General features: G+C 43.6%; 1 protein-coding gene across 4 annotated transcripts in view; it reads left to right on the top strand.

Moving 5' to 3' along the window:
• FSHR (follicle stimulating hormone receptor) overlaps positions 1–16517 on the top strand; it is a 326011-nt gene that overhangs the window by 151034 nt on the left and 158460 nt on the right. The window lies entirely within an intron of this gene.

Raw genomic sequence — 16517 nt, forward strand, 5'->3', positions numbered from 1 at the left:
AAACCAAAAATATTGCCATTTCCAGGTTTATGAATTTTAAATGAACTCTAAAATTAACATGTGTATTGGGGGGGGGGGATAAACCACACTTCAGAGAATCAAAGGAGGGAAATATGAAGCTGATCTTATTGACTGCTTCGTAAAGAAACTGAGAAATTCACTTTGCGTACATTCACTTGCTGACATCTTCAAATGGTAATTTTGTCTCTCAAATGTCTTTTCATTCTGCATCTTCATCTTTCTTCAGAAATCCCTCTCAAGCTTCTGAAGATATGTGAATTATTTTTTTTCCTGTAGTATCAGGGAAAATGTTTTGGTGTATTATCAGTTTAACATACAGAAGTCAGGCTTCCCTTTTGAGTTAGGCGTGTGTGGAACATTCAAAGTCAACTACAACAAGATGATTTTAATCTGGCAGTCTAGCAATTTGGAATTCTGTAGATCTACCCACATGACTCCTTTTAGTCCTCCCATGCTTGTATATTCCTTATCTCATAACCATGGCACAACATAATGCAGGCTTCTGAACAATTCTTCATTATGAAGAGAATAACAGTTTCTTCTCACTGGCTCTTTAAGGTTGCTTCTTCCGAAATTGATTTTTAAAGGTTACTTCTAATTGGACTGTTCACTCCAAACAAATTGTGAAGCTCCTAGCAATGCTCCATTCCTCAAGAAAGCTTGCTATCCAGAATGGCAGCTACCGGCTCTGGGGGAACTTTTGGCTGCTGAAACCTACAGTGGCTATGCAAAAGGATTTCTGTTGCTCAGATTACAGGTGTTTAGATTTCATAGAATTAGAGAACGATTGAGGTTGGAGAGACCTCAAAGATCATCAAGTTCTGACCCCCCACCATAGGCAGGGGCACCTCCCACTACAATAGGTAGCTCAAGGCCTCATCCAACCTGGCCTTGAACACCTCCAGAGAGGAAGCATCCACAACCTCCCTGAGCAACCCGTTCCAGTGTCTCACCACCCTCACTGGAAAGAACTTTTTCCCAACATTTAGTTGAAACCCATTACTCCTCATTCTGTCATTACAAGACCTTGTAAATAGTCCCTCCTCAGCCCTCGTGTAGGCCCCCTTTAGATACTGGAAGGCTATCATAAGGTCTCCTCAAAGCCTTCTCTTCAGGTTACAGAGCCCCAACTGTTGTAGACTGTCCTCATAGCAGAGCTGTTCCAGCCCTCTGAGCATCATTGCGGCCTCCTCTGGACTCGATCCAGCAGTTCCATGTCCTCCTTGTATTGGGGGCTCCAGAACTGTACACAGTACTCCAGGTACCTACCTGGAGCAGAGCAGAATAAAGGGGAAGAATCCCCTCCCTTGCCCTGCTGGCCACAGTTCTCTTGCTGCAGCCCAGCACACAGTTGCTGTCTGGGTTGTGCATGCACACTGCTGGCCCATGTTGAGCTTTTCATCACCCCAGATCTCCAGATCCTTTTTATCAGGCTTGCTCTCCAGCCATTTGCCACCCAGCCTGGATTTGTGCTTGGGGTTGTGCCACCTCAGGTTCAGGATTTCAGTATTTACTCCTTCAATATCCTTGTAACCTTCTGTGTGAGAATATGACTGTTTCCTTAGATTCTTCTTTTTAGCCTTTTGGCCAGGAGAGCTATGTAAGTATGGAGTGAAGCAAGTGACTCAGCATCGTAGAATCAGCCAGGTTGGAAGAGACCTCCAAGCTCATCCAGTCCAACCTAGCACCCAGCCCTATCCAGTCAACTGGACCATGGCACTAAGTGCCTCATCCAATCTTTTCTTGAACATCTCCAGGGATAGTGACTCCACTACCTCTCTGGGCATCCCATTCCAATGCCAGTCACTCTCTCTGGCAACAACTTGCTCCTAACATCCAGCCTAGACCTCCCCTGGCACAACTTGAGACTGTGTCCCCTTCTTCCGGTGCTGGTTGCCTGGCAGAAGAGTCCAACCCCACCTGGCTACAGCCTCCCTTCTTCAGGTAGTTGTAGATGTCGATGAGGTCACCCCTGAGCCTCCTCTTCTCCAAGCTAAACACCCCCAGCTCCCTCAACCTCTCATAGAGTTTGTGTTCCAGGCCTCTCACCAGTTTTGTTGCCCTTCTCTGGGCTCATTCCAGCATTTCAACATCTTTCTCAAATTGAGGGATCCAGAACTGGACACAGCACTCAAGGTGTGGCCTGACCAGTGTTGAGTACAGGGGCAGAATAACCTCCCCTGACCTACTGGCCACACTGTTTCTGATACAGGCCAGGATGCCATTGGCTCTCTTGGCCACCTGGGCACACTGCTGGCTCATCTTCAGCTACTATCCCAGGTCCTTTTCTTCCTGGCTGCTAGTAACTTCCTTCTTACTTTCAGAGTTAAATCAGAAAACTCTTGAGTTTGGCAGAGACCTTTGAGATCAAGACCAAGTGCTTGAGCAGCCTGTTCCATTGCTTGATAACCCATTCTGTGAAGACTTTTTTTTCTGATACCCAACCTGTACCTCCCCTGGCACAACGGGAAGCTGTTTCCTCTTCTGTCTCAAGTCTAACCTTTGCACCAGAGGTCTGCTGTGTGTATTTCCCCTCCTCATCTGCTTCTTCAAAGTCGTCTTTCTTGTGGTGGCTCACAAAGCAAAAAATAAGCTTTCTTTGTGCTGTGACAGGGTAGGAGCAGTTGTGGCAAGTAGATGTGAGCTGCTTGGTAGTGGAGTGTTTAGGGCAATGGCACTGTGCTCTGCCACACCAGCTGCGGAATACAGCAGTGTGGGATCTGGACTAGGTAAGTTTCAAGGCCAGTACTGTTGTCATCTGAAATGCAAACAGCTGCAATTATGTTATTTGAAGTGAGAAGAATATTCTATTTCAGGAAACATTTGTTCACACTTCAGATGTGTTGATCAGAAACTCTGGGGTGAAACACAGTCCTCCTTCAGGAAGAATTTTTGTCTAGACAGCAGAGTATTCCTCACGCCTGCAGTGACTACAGTAAATTTAGTGTTATCTGATTTTGAATTAAAATGAATGGTTCAAGTCAGAATTATTGATGCACTGTTCTTTCTTGTTTGAATAAACATCATGTTACTGCCTGTCTAAAGTATATCTCAATTGTAGGAACTCTGCATTCAATTAATCTTAATTACCTCTGCCTCAATATGTGGAAGTTAGGGTGGAATTAGCATAAAAGCCTGTGAGGAAACCTTTGTTGGTAATTGTCCAATGGCCAGTGACTTCAGTGGAGTCACACAGCTACCCAGTGGAGCATACAGAGTCAGAAGTGGAGACTGTAATGCTGCTTTTCCCTCAGAGTTAGTTAAAATACTGCCTTGTTTTTTTCCCAGTGTGGATGAAACAGGCTGTTCATATTGTAGAATGGTCTGGGTTGGAAGGTACCTTTTGAAGGTTATCTAGTCCAGGCCCCTCTGCAGTCAGCAGAGGCATTCTCAACTACATCAGGTTGTCCAGGGCACTCTCAAGCCTCGCCTTGAATATCTCCAGGAATGGGGCCACAACTACATCCTCGGGCAACCTGTTCCAGTACCTCATGGTGCACAATCTGTTCCTAACCATAATCTAAATCTGCTCTTCTCTGCTTTGATTACCCCTGGTCCTGTCGCTGCAGGCCTTTGTACACTGTCTCCATCCTTCTTGTGGTCCCCTTCAGGTACTGAAAGGCCACTATTAGGTCATCCCAGAGCCTTCTCTTCTCCACGCTGAACGCCCCAGCTCCCTCAGCCTGTCTTTATAGCAGAGGTATCTTCTGATCTTGTCTGGCTTAATCAAAATGTGTGAAAGGGAGGACAAATCATAACTTACATCTTAGAACAACATTGAAGAATATTAGAGGTTTGAGGTTTTTTTAAGGGTAACATGCTAATTTAACATGAACCTTATACTGACTGTCAGCACCCAACGAGAAATTGGTCCTCTGTCAAAATCAAGTATCTCACTCTACTCTGACTTGACCTATTCCAAATTCTATTACTATCCATTGGCCCCTCTCAACATTGTTTGTTGCTTTCATGCCTGTATCTCTGGTGCGACCTTGACTGTCTTAAATAGCTTCTTAAGGGCACTTGTGCCCATCCAGTCAGAGCAAAACTCATCTGTAAAACAGAAATGGCATAATGAAAACTAAAAAAAAAAAAATTACTTTGCTCCCATCAATTCCAAGAAGTCATATTCACAGAATCACAGACTTCTGCTGCTTTCAGACTTCTCCAGATTAACCCTTAACACCTGCCTGCTCTGGGTCTGTACTGTGGTACGTCGATGTACATTATTAATATTCAGGTAATAGCCTTGCACAGTAACTTGATTTTAAGTGATATTAGGAACTGTAGGAAAGGGCTTGATGGAGTCAGGATGTAAAAAGTAGTATAATTCATTCCAGTCAAATTAAACTGTTATCTTGATTTTTAATCTTCTTTATGAAACAACAAAATCCAGGCAGACAAAACCACAACAATAAAAAACTCAAACCTGTGAGGGTTTGGGTGTTACCCACTCCCCCCCTCCACTCTTATGAAATCAACTGGATTATACTCAGCTGAGCTGGAAATTAGAATGGAGATTTATATTTACAGCTTAGCATGATATCCAAGCAGATATTTAAAATCTATTTAGCTACAGACAGATATCACAGTATCACAGTATCACAGTATCACCAAGGTTGGAAGAGACCTCACAGATCATCAAGTCCAACCCTTTATATACAAGTTCAAGGTAATACAGAAATACAAAAGCCCTCCCAGAAACCAGAGTCCCCAGGAGGGGCTCTCAACCACCCTCTCACCTCCTTTTCACCCCTCTACCTTATCCCAGACTTTCAATTACATTCAGGGTGAGTTTGGGGAATTGGCCAGGGGGGTTAGAAAGCAGAAGAATGAGACAGCAGGTTAGGGGAAAAAATTTAGCCAGAGCTCAACTATGTTTATGTTCCTGGTTTTATCCATCTCAGCAAGCCTATAAGTGAAGCAGACATCACCATTGTTTCCTTTTTACAGCCTATTATCTAATTGTTCTCACCAAAACATTCCAGCTAGCTTCAAACTAGCACAATACCCCTCCACCCTCACAAAAGCAAAACAAAAAACCCAAACTCAACAAACCATGACAAAAAAACCCTGATGGTGTCATCATCAGCTTTACTTGCTAGACTTACAAAGCTACTACATTTCATAGCTCGTCTCCTATTTGAAGCTACCATGTTAATATAGCACTCTCCTTTTCTGGGTGCTGCTAGTGATGTACACATAAAGTGGTCCTGCACATGCCCAAAGCTTGAAGAATAGTGGCATATGCCACCCCAGCTAGGAAAGAGCATCCATATATTTTTGGTGGCAACAGCAGATGTGTGGCCTGCTTTCCAGGAAAGTAGTTGTAAGGGAAGAAGCACATTCATAAAAGCTGTGAAGAGTTTTTTGGAGGTTTCTGGTGTTTTGGGGAGGTTTTTTTTTTGGTTCCTCCCAGTTGATTGTGGTGGAAATAAAGGCACAGGCTTGACTGTAATGCTCTGAGGTTGTCCCAAAGGAAGGCATAGAACAAAATCCAGTGGATTTATCTTTTTTTTTCATAGGGTTTATCAATGATTGCTGTGTTATCCCCTAAGACTGAGTTTTCCTTTTGTGGGGAAAACCAAACTTTGAGCAGCACAAAAAGGTGATAAGACTGGCTTTTCATCAGGGTTAGTTATTCTGTGTCTTAGTTTAGAGCAAGACAAGGTGCTCTTCTACCTCTTCCAGCAGGGGTGAAAGAAAAATGCTTTGCACGCAGGATTGGATGGGTTTGGAAAGTATGAATGGAAAAGCTATTCATAACTACCTACAACAGTACAAAGCATATAAAATACCCAACATCCATAGCCTGCCTTGGCCATGGTTCTCCAAGAACCCCCTTAGGCCAAAGCTTCAAACAAACCTCTTTCTAAACCAGGCCAATCAGGGGAAAAAAATGATCTGACTCTGCATTCAGTTTTATAGGGATATAGGACTTCTGCGAGTGAAGTACTTTTTGATCCACCTCCTGGACCTCTCTAGCCTCTGTAGGTCTCTAACTTTGTGGTTCTTAAAGGCACTCAGCCTCAAACCCATAACATTCTGGTTTTAAATGTTAAGGAAGCTATCCAAGCTTGCCTTGGGGGGGGGGTGTGTTGGATGAAATGATCCCCAGAGCTTATTTCCAACCCCTACCATTCCATGAAGTAGGTTGGTGATTATCTACTTATCTGCTCAGTCTAATTCCTAATGAATTTTAAAATCATTTGGAATGCTATAAGGACAAATGCAGAATGATCTGCCTAATGCACTTTGCAGGATTGATAAATAGAGCTTGGACTTTTTCAACATCGACCTGCTCCTTCCAGCGAATTTGAAGTTGCATCATATTCACTGTGGGGCCATCTTCTGGTCAGTTTGCTGCTCTAAATAAGCACACTGTTTATAATTGCATGTAAGAGAAAGGGTGCATTAGAAACATTTCAAGTATCCACCATACATGCTAATTAAATGATACGGTGGATGTGTGCCTCACTGATTTAAATATGTTGAACGTTTCATAATGTTGTTGTAAATAAATGAACATATGCTTTCTTCTCCCTTGCTACCACTCCATCTTGTTATCCTGTTAAGCACCTTAATTTTCTTTGATTTCTCTGCAAGAGGGAAAAAATAAATTAAAATAATCAAAATTCAAAAATCTAGCCAGAATCTAAGGCATTCTGGCAACAAATATTTGTCTTGTCTGATCAGAGATTCACAGAATGGTAAAGGGAGGTCATCTAGTCTAACTCTCCTGCAGAATCACCTGGAGCAGGTTGCACAGGAACGTGTCCAGGCAGATTTTGCAACTTTCCAGAGAAGGAGACTCCACAACCTCTCTGGGTAGCCTGCTCCAGGGCTCTGTCACCCTCAGAATTTTTCCGTCATGTTCAGGTGGAACCTCCTGTATTTTCGTTTGTGTTATGCCTTGTCCTCTCTTCGGGCACCACTGTAAAGAGTTTGGACACATCATGGCACTTGCCCTTTAGGTATTGAACAGCACTGCTATTTCATCTTCAGGATAAACAACCCAAAATCTCTCTGCTTCTCTTCATAAGAGAGTTCATAGAATCAACTAGGTTGGAAGAGACCTCTAAGGTCATCCAGTCCAACCTCACACCCAGCCCTGTCCAGTCAACCAGACCATGGCACTAAGTGCCTCATACAGGCTGTTCTTCAACACCTCCAGGGACAGTGACTCCACCACCTCCCTGGGCAGCCCATTCCAATGCCAATCACTCTCTCTGCCAACAACTTCCTCCTAACGTCCAGCCTAGACCTTCCTCAGCACAACTTGAGACTGCGTCCCCTTCTTCTGGTGCTGGTTGCCTGGCAGAAGAGACCAACCCCCACCTGGCTACAGCCTCCCTTCTTCAGGTAGTTGTAGATGGCAATGAGGTCACCCCTGAACCTCCTCTTCTCCAGGCTAAACACCCCCAGCTCCCTCAGCCTCTCGTAGAGTTTGTGTTCCAGGCCTTTCATGAGCTTTGTTGTCCTTCTCTGGACACGTTCCAGCATCTCAACATCTCTCTTGAATTGAGGGGCCCAGAACTGGGCACAATACTCAAGGTGTACTTCTATCTCCTCATCTCCATGTATCCTTTTTTTTCTAATCATTTTGACCCATTGAAAAAAAATCCAGGTAGCATAGAAAGGAAACTGCACTAAATCAAGCACGTGAAAGTTTCCATGAGACCTTGTAATCACATTACTTATTTCCCTCCTGCCACATAAGCCCTTCTGAACCTGAGTTTTCTTTCTTTTGGTTTTCATGAATGGAGAGCTAGTTAAAATGAATGCAAATTATTTTCTATGATACTGTGAAAAGAAGAATGTTCTCTTGGTCTTAAAAACTAGAAGAAGGTCACAAATGTGTCAGTCACAGTCTATTATCCCTCTTTTGCTACCTATTTAAGTGCCAAAGCTGTTTTCAATTTTTAAATGTGTCTGATTTCTACCCCACAACAATATTCCCTTTGTAAAAGCGTTGGTGAATGATCTTGCAAAACTCAGAAGCCAGGCTGCAGATGGAACTATTCACACTTGTTGAAGGCACATTTCATTTCCAAGTATCTGCAATGGTTCTAACCTTTTCTTTCTTCTGCTATGTTGTCATCTGTGCGGTTTCAGCAGCGTAACCAATTCTCTTGCTTGACAAGTGTCTACAGCCAATGATGTTTATTAACAGCATTCCATGTGGCTTCTACTGGAGCCAAAGTCCCCTTTATAAGCAATGAAGTGTTGGAAAAGGGACGAACAGGGAACAACAGAGCAAGGTGCTGATCCCTTCTACCTTCCCAAGGTTGTAAATGGCCCAAAAAACAGAGATGCCTTCTGGATTTTTGAGTGAACTTTCTTGCTCAGGATTAGATTTTATTTAGTGAAAAGGAAATATTTGCTATGTCATTAATAGAATACCAAGAATTAAGTGTTCAAGAAAAGCCTGGCTGAGGCACTTAGTGCCATGGTCTAGTTGACTGGCTAGGGCTGGGTGCTAGGTTGGACTGGATGATCTTGGAGGTCTCTTCCAACCTGGTTGATTCTATGATTCTAACTACAAAAGCATGCAGAAGGAACTTAATATTTTAGTGTTAAAATTCATGTTCTCTTTGTCTTCAGGTTCACAGCTCCTTGCAAAAGGTGAAATCTCTGCTCTTGTCTCCTACAGAATGGTTCTGCTGCAAAGGGAAGACTAATTTTATTTTTTGAAGGATAGAGCAATAATTTTGCAGGGATGGGAAAAAAGTAGTATCCCAGTTTTCATTTCCCCACTGTGTTCTGTAGCTAGGCTCTAAAAGGTACCCATGATCACATTATCTGTTAGACTCTTCGAACAGAAGAGCTGTGCTCCAAAATAAAGAGAGAAAAACTGCAGTACTTGATAATGCATTAGTGGAATAGTACTTCAGAGATGCAGATTATAATAATCAGGACTACTGGAAAATGATGGGGCCAATGGTTGGTTAGGCTTTTTTTCACTGTCTTCATATTTTTTCCAGTTCATATTGTCCCATGGCTTTGTCTTTTATCTTTCTTACCTGCATGGAAGTAGCAAAGGTTGAAAAAATCAGAAGACAGTTGCCATTTTCACAGATTGCATCGGGTTGGAAGGGACCTTCAAAGGTCATTGTCTTCCTGTAGGTCCCCTTCAGATATGGAAATGCATCTCTAAGGTCTCTCCAGAGCCTTCCTTTCTCCAGGCTGAACAGCCCAAACTCTCTCAGCCTGTCTTCATAGCAGAGGTTCTCCAGCCCTCTGGATCATCTTTGTGGCCCTCTTCTGGACCCACTCCAGCAAGTCCACATCTCTCTTTAGTTGGGGACTCCAGAGCTGCACACAACACTGCAGATGAGGTCTTCCCAGAAAAAGGTGAAGGATCAGAACCCACTCTCTCAAACTGCTGACCATGCTGCTTTTGATGCAGCCCAGGCTGCCATTGGCCTTCTGGACTGCAAGTGTCCTTTGCTGGCTCATGCCCACCTTCTCATCCACTACTACCTGCAAGTCCTTTTCTGCAGGGCTGTTCTCAATTTCATCATCCCCCATCCTGTTTTGATATCAAGAATTGCCCTGACATAGGTGCAGGACCTTGCACTTTGCCTTACTGAACCTCATGACCATGCTGCTATCTCTATTTTTTCCCCAGCTCTGTCTGAGTGTTGCTAGGTTTTTCATCTCTTCCAAAGCAGGGAAATAATGGAGTCCTCTCTTGTCTCAGGCATCTGACTCTGATACAGTGCTCGCTACTGCAGCATCTGACCCTTTCAGCAGTGCATCAAGAGGTGTCATTGACACCTGTTATATTTGCTTCTCCCTCTCCACTTTTCTCTGCTTGCCTGGGCTTTATTAGATTTCTGTATGGTAGACATGGCCAATTCATTAAGGCAGATAGAAATACAGTTTTCTCTTGGAAGTCTGCAGAAAGTGGCAAAGCTTATGATAGAACAGAAAGTGTTGATGCTGCAGGGTTCTACTTCACAGCCTTGTAAAGCCCCTCAAGGAAGTCTGTCTGCTGCACAGATGAGATTTACCTTTTCCAAAGACAGTGCTTGAGGAGTGCCACTGCTTGTGATCCTTCTCTCAAGTTTTACATGCTACCACTGCTGCTCCCTATCTTTCTACCCGAGCCTCTATTTGCATCCATGGCCTAATGAATCTCAAATCTTCTTATTGTGCCTTCCAAGTGCTGAGATGGTGGAGGATGACTGCTGCAGGGTAGAATTTCCTCTGCATATGTAAAACAGGTGAGCAGTCTCTAGCTAGGCTGAAAACTTACTGCAAAAAATATCTTCAGCAGTCAAAGTGCTTACCTGTTTCTAGTGCCAGGGGACACTCGGTCCTATGATGGGTTAGTTCTTGTTGTTCCTAGTGCCAGGGACACTTGGTCCCACGACGGGTTAGTACTTGTTGTTCCTAGTGCCGGGGACACTTGGTCCCACGATGGGTTAGTTCTTGTTTCTAGAAATAATGTCTCTTTGTTTTTGGTAATAGTTGTGGAAAAGTGATCTTTTTAATGCAAGTGTAGCAACAAATGAAAGCAAAGAATTCTTTCTAGTTCCAGTAATGTGATGAAGAGCACTGAGCACCTTTTTCACATTCTAAGTCTACGTAAACTCAGTATAGTCCAAGTCTCTCTAGCTCAGTGTGTTCAAACTACAGCTGTAATGTACATGTGAAGATTTATTCATTTATTTGAATGTGCTTTTTCTCTTTCCCAAGAGAAAGGATTTTGGAGCAGCCTTCACAGATCACCTTGATTCAGCCCTAAATACATCCATTTAAAAATGTTTACTGTGCAGGACATTTCAACTTCCCCCAGTCTGGGTTTGCCTGCTGTGGATATTGCTGCGGTTGCATGGATCATTGAGCAGAAAGCAGGTATGCCCTTCCTTCTGCTCCTTCAGTAATCAGGAGGCAAGTTGCAACCTGTGTTTTCTCTAATGAGGTTCTCAAAAAGCCAACCAAACAAGAAAACAAACAAAAAAGTCTTTATGTCTCATGGGAATAGGCGGTCTCCAAATTGTTCTTGCTGACCCATTCTCATTGCAAGTGCTTCCAATTTGAGTTCTACAGTGTTTGACCATGGAATAGATTCACATCTAAAATGTGTTTTGCTTACTTATGGATGAGTGTTTCATCTGCTTGAGGTCTGCAGACTTCAGTTTTTCTGCCCAAGAAAACATGGAAAAATGGTTTCTAGAGGACCTGTGATATTGGTCTTTGTGGACTCAAGAGCCCAAATACTGAAGACGTTGGTTTGTGGAGATATTTGACTACAAGTGCAGAGTGCAAGTGCTATACAGAAGTGGTTACTGGGTAGTTTTCTCCTAAACCCCAAAACCCTCACTGCTCTGGAGCCTGGAACTGAAAGAACAGATAGGCAGGAGGGCTTGGTTGGATTTTATTTGTGGGAGTTTTTTGGCTTGTTTTTTTTTTTTTTTTTAAGTTTTTCCTTTTATTTTCAGTAATCAAGATCCTCACCTGGACTAGGGCATGGGTACTGTGCATGCCAGCTGAGTATCATAGGGGCAGATGGAATAGGGTCTCATTACGAGAAAATAGAGAAACACAGGACATGTAACATGAAATCAAAATGTCCATGTCTGTGAAGATGGTGGCAGAGCTCCTCATGGAGCAATCCCAGCTCACCTTCAAGAGTGTAGTGCTTCTGTGCCAGTAGAAAATGTGCAGGAGATGAGGGTATCATCTGCTCTGAAAACAGGCAGCTACCTTACCATGCCTAATAGTAGTCAGTGTTGTAGCAGGGCTGGTGCAGACTTACTGATTAGGGTACTCTGAAGCCTGGCATTGATGCATGGAGATTTATCCACCACTTCCATTAGGATTAATCCCCTGCCCATTGATTCTTGGGTATCCTCCTCCTACTTCACTATGAAAACTGATGTAACTTTTTCTTTGTTCAGATAAATAACACTGCTGCCTGAAATAGGATTTGCTTTCCTGCTCACCTTTCCAGGAAGCCATCCTCAGCTATATTTTCTGAACAAAGCTTCTTTCTCCCAACTTTGTAGAAAGGAATATAAAATGGGCCACCTTTTCTGTGGCTGTGCCGTGGTGTTCAAATGAACCTGGACCTTTTGCGCAACCCTGTAATCTACCCAGCCAGGGCTGCAGTAATGAGGGGGCCACCCCTGCCTGAGATCAACGTGTCCCTGTATGAACTAGTTCCTTTGCTAGTGCCCCTTGCAGCAGTGAAACACCTGAAGTAAATGTGATGCTGGCTGGCTGTCTCTGCAGCCTTTCCATACCCAACAAGCCTTGTGACAGCAAGGTCTTAATTGGATTGTTTGGTTAGCAGAGGGGAGGAAACCAGAGAGAGCAGCTTCACAAGATGTACCTGGGGAACAGAGTGGGAATGTTTGGAAAGATAGTCTTCTGGTTTGGAAATAGGGAGGCAGAAAAAAAAGTCAAGTGTAATGGTGAAGGATAATTGCAGGATGAAAGTGAATATTTTGATTGGGTATTCCCTACAGGGCTTTTGTGCAGTGGTGGCTCAGCAGCTGAGCTGGGCTTCATAGAATCACAGAAGGGTTTGGATTAGAAGGAACCTTAAAGATTATCTATTCCTAAACCCCTTGCTATGGGCAAGGATACTTTCTCACCTAGCCTGGTCTTGAACACCTCCAGGGAGGGGACATCTACAACTTCTTTGGGAAACCTGTTCTAGTGCCTCCTGGGGAAGAATTTCTCCTTCATGTCTAGGTAAATATAGCTTCTTCCAGTATGAAGGCATTACCCCTTGTTCTGTCACTACATGCCTTTATACAAAGTCCCTCTCCAGCTCTGCTGTGGCATCCTTCAAACACAGGAAGGCTGCTATGAGGTCTCCCCAGAACCTTCTCTTCTCTGAGCCAAGCAGACTCATCTCTCTTGTTTGTCCCCATACAGGAGGTGCTCCAGCCTTCTGATCATCTTCATGGCCTGTCTCTGGACATACTTGTAACTGTTCCATGTCCTTCTTGTGTTGGGAGCTCTAAAGCTGGACATGGTACTCCAGGTGAGGTCTTGCAATACAGGAATAGTTAGGGACAGTCCCCTCCCTTGACCTGCTATCCACACTGCTTTTGATGCAGCCCAGGATACTGTTGGCTTTCTGAGTCACAAGCAGGCATTGCTAGCTCATGCTGAGCTTCTCATCAAAAATCCTCTACTGTGGTAGAGCTGAGGGAGTAGGGGTACCTACTGATGGATGTTCTTTTCTGCCCAGACACAGTAGTGGCCTACTGTAGCAACAACTTGGATCTTGTGCCTATTCTGTTTCCCTTGCCATGTGAAGTCCACAGCTCATGCCCAAGTGGTGCAATAGCCAGCGGCCTGGCTGCCGTCTGAAGAGATGTGCAAAACCACATCCTCCCTCCTCTGCTATTCACTTCTTTCTCATGGGATCTGTAATTTGGCTCTCATTATACAAAGGTTACTGTAGACAGCCTTTAACATCAAATGGTAGCAGATTTTAATCATGAAGGCTCAATAGTAAGACTCTTCTTCAACTGGAATCACTCTAACGTTTTAATAAGGTGTAATTGAACTATCCAGTTGGTCTCTGTCCACATCTAATGCCTGTGTTCTCAGGGTTTATGCAGTACTGCTAGTGGCAAGGATCAGCCTCCTGATTGTCATACCAATCAACCTGAGTGTTGAGTTTTGCTTGCTGCTCAGCACCTTGTGCTGGGCTCAACTAGAGTAGTTAATTTCAGCAAGAAGCAGGAGGAAGAGCAGCAGTCAGGTGAGCTGACCTGAACTAGCCAAGGGGTTATTCAGTATCACAAGATGTCACGCTCAGTATATAACTGGGGGACCTAGCCCGGAGGTGGATGGAGGGAAATGGACTGGGTATTGTGTTCTATGTGGTGAGCAATTGCAGTGTTCCTCACTTGCTTCATGTACTCTATTAGTGTTCTTGTTATTTCCTCTCTCTTTGCATTGTCCTGTTGAACTGTCCTTAAGCTGTGAGTTTTCAACTCTTTTTCATCTAATTCTACTTAACATCTTACAGTGAGGGAAGAAAGGGGGGTGAGGAAGCACTACCACTCACCTTGTGGCCTTTGGATCCATTGTAGCTTTTAGCATGCAGAACACTTCAGGGTCAGGAAGAACCCGAGAGAGAGAGGGTTTTGACCTGAAAATATTCAGGTTAATGATGTAATGTCTGAAGCTTCCTAGCAAAAAGCTTGATGATCTCTTTCACTTTTTTCCCCTGTCTCTCAGCCTGCTGCAAGTTCTTTACTAATAGTAACACAGAAACAAAGAACAAACAAAGCAGAACTCAAAATGACTAAGCTTTTATGGTCCCATTACTGAAATGATTAAATGACTACAGCATTGCATGAGGCCAAGTGATGTCAACACTGTGGCTGTGGTGTGCCAGTTTCTTTTGGGAGTGAAAACTTGTTGAAGGAGAGTTCAAGCCATCACTGTCTGTCTGTTTTCACTGAGGAAAATGTGTTCAGCAAAGCAATTAAGCTTAAGATGTTTCTAGCTTAAGGGATTCAGGCTTTTGCTACTTAAAATTTTCTCTGACAAGGATAAACTAAAAGAATAATAAAAAGGAAGTTCTCTAAGCAAACACCAGGTCATTATTATGATAGCCTGTTCCATTTGCACACTTGAAGTTGGTTTTACACTGTTATTACATATTCAAAAAGAAATATTCAAGGTGAGGATTCCTCGCTGCAATTCTTTCCCTGAAGAACTGTTTCTTTTCCATATGCATACATATGTATATTGGAAATCTTGCCAAGAATGAAATAGCACTGAATAATGCACAGAAGGACAGCAGTAACCCAATCCTAATCCCAGCTGGAGCTCTTGGGTACTAATTCAGTACCAAAGAAAAGAAAACAAGGAATGCTGGCCTTGCCATCTGCATATCAGCATTTACATCAACTGTCAAAGTTGGGCTTTGTATTCTGAATTATTGGTCACAGACAGGGTACTAACTTAGGCAAGATAAGTAAAGAAAAATAAGAGCTCAGTTCAAATCTTCATCTACCATATACCTGCCAGGCCCAGGGCACAGCCCAGACCACTTAGAGACTGGCTTCTGCAGCTCTAGCATCTGTTCACTCCAGTTGGTGGTCCAGACTTGTAAGACAGAAGATCTATTCACACTTAATTCTCATTCAAGGTCTGTCCTCCTGACATTAGGAGGACATGGACTAGGTTGCACTAAATCCACAATCATAAAATGCACTGGGTTGGATGGGACCTTTACAAGTCATTTTGTTGAACCAACCTCTGTAGTAATGAGGGACATTCCCAATTAGAGGAGGTTGCACTGAGCCCTGTCAAGACTCACCTTGGTATCTCCAGGGATGGAGCCTTCACTACCTCCCTGGGCAACTTGTTCCAGTATTCCACTACCCTTATAGTAAAGAACTTCTTCCTAATGTCCTATCTAAACCTACCCTGCTTTAATTTCAAACCACTGCCCTTTCTCCTGTCACCACATGCCCTTCTAAATAGTCCTTCTGCAGCCTTCTTGCAGGCACATTTCAGGTACTGTAAGGCCATTCTAAAGCCTCCCCAAAAGCCTTATCTAAGCTAAACAGATCAAACTTCCTCTGCTTGTCCTTATAGCAGAGGTATTCCAGCCCTCTGATCATCTTTGTGGTCCTTCTGGGATCCTCTCCATCAGATCCACCTCTTTCCTGTGTTGAGAATCCCAGAGCTGAAGGTAGGTGAGATCTCACCAGAAGAGAGTGGCAATATTTGTCGTCAGGTTTTAACAGCACCTAAGCATTTGCAAGGCATCAAGGTTTGGAAGGAAAAATCTGGGTGAGAATAAATGTTCTTCTCCTTTGCTTCTTTTTCTGTCAGGTTCCCTTTATGGTTTGCTATTTGCCTGGGAAAGTGACAGGATTCTAAGTTTATTTTCACTCCTGAAGGAGATTGCTTTGGGTTTGTTTTGGTTTGGTTTTGCTTCATCTTGAAAAGTATTTGTTAGAAGCATTGCTGGACATATGCTTCAATGATATTGTATAAATAAGAAGGCTTCTCCCACAGAGGAAAACATAATGCACTGAATAAATGTGCTTGAATATTTTCACCTGAGGGCTAGATTTGATCCACACTGTTGTGACAACCTCGCTGACCTTACCAGCTAAATGGATGTCTTCTTCCTAAAATGCCAACTCTTCACTAGAGATAGCAAATATCAACCACGTTTGTGCAAGAAATATGCACTGCTTCAAGGTGATTAGTGTGAGATGCAAGCTCATAGCTTTGGTGCCAAGGAAGCATCAAGAGCAGAGAAACAGCAAGGGAAGCAAGTGATAGCTGAGAGAACTCAGTATTTCCAGCAAGGGACTGCTTGCTGATGAGCATCATCCCAAGAGCTTGGGAAGGTGAAGGAAGACAGCACAGAGGAAGGTGACTGAGGAGAGCAGAAATAGGGAGGGCAGCAATGAGATCTCTCTGTTCACAGACTGTGTTGGGTTGGAAGGGACCATCAAAGGTCACTTGATCTGACTGCCCTGCATTCAGCTGGG

This window comes from Pogoniulus pusillus, chromosome 25 (genome assembly GCF_015220805.1).
Source record: "Pogoniulus pusillus isolate bPogPus1 chromosome 25, bPogPus1.pri, whole genome shotgun sequence".
In the NCBI taxonomy this organism is placed as follows: domain Eukaryota; kingdom Metazoa; phylum Chordata; class Aves; order Piciformes; family Lybiidae; genus Pogoniulus; species Pogoniulus pusillus.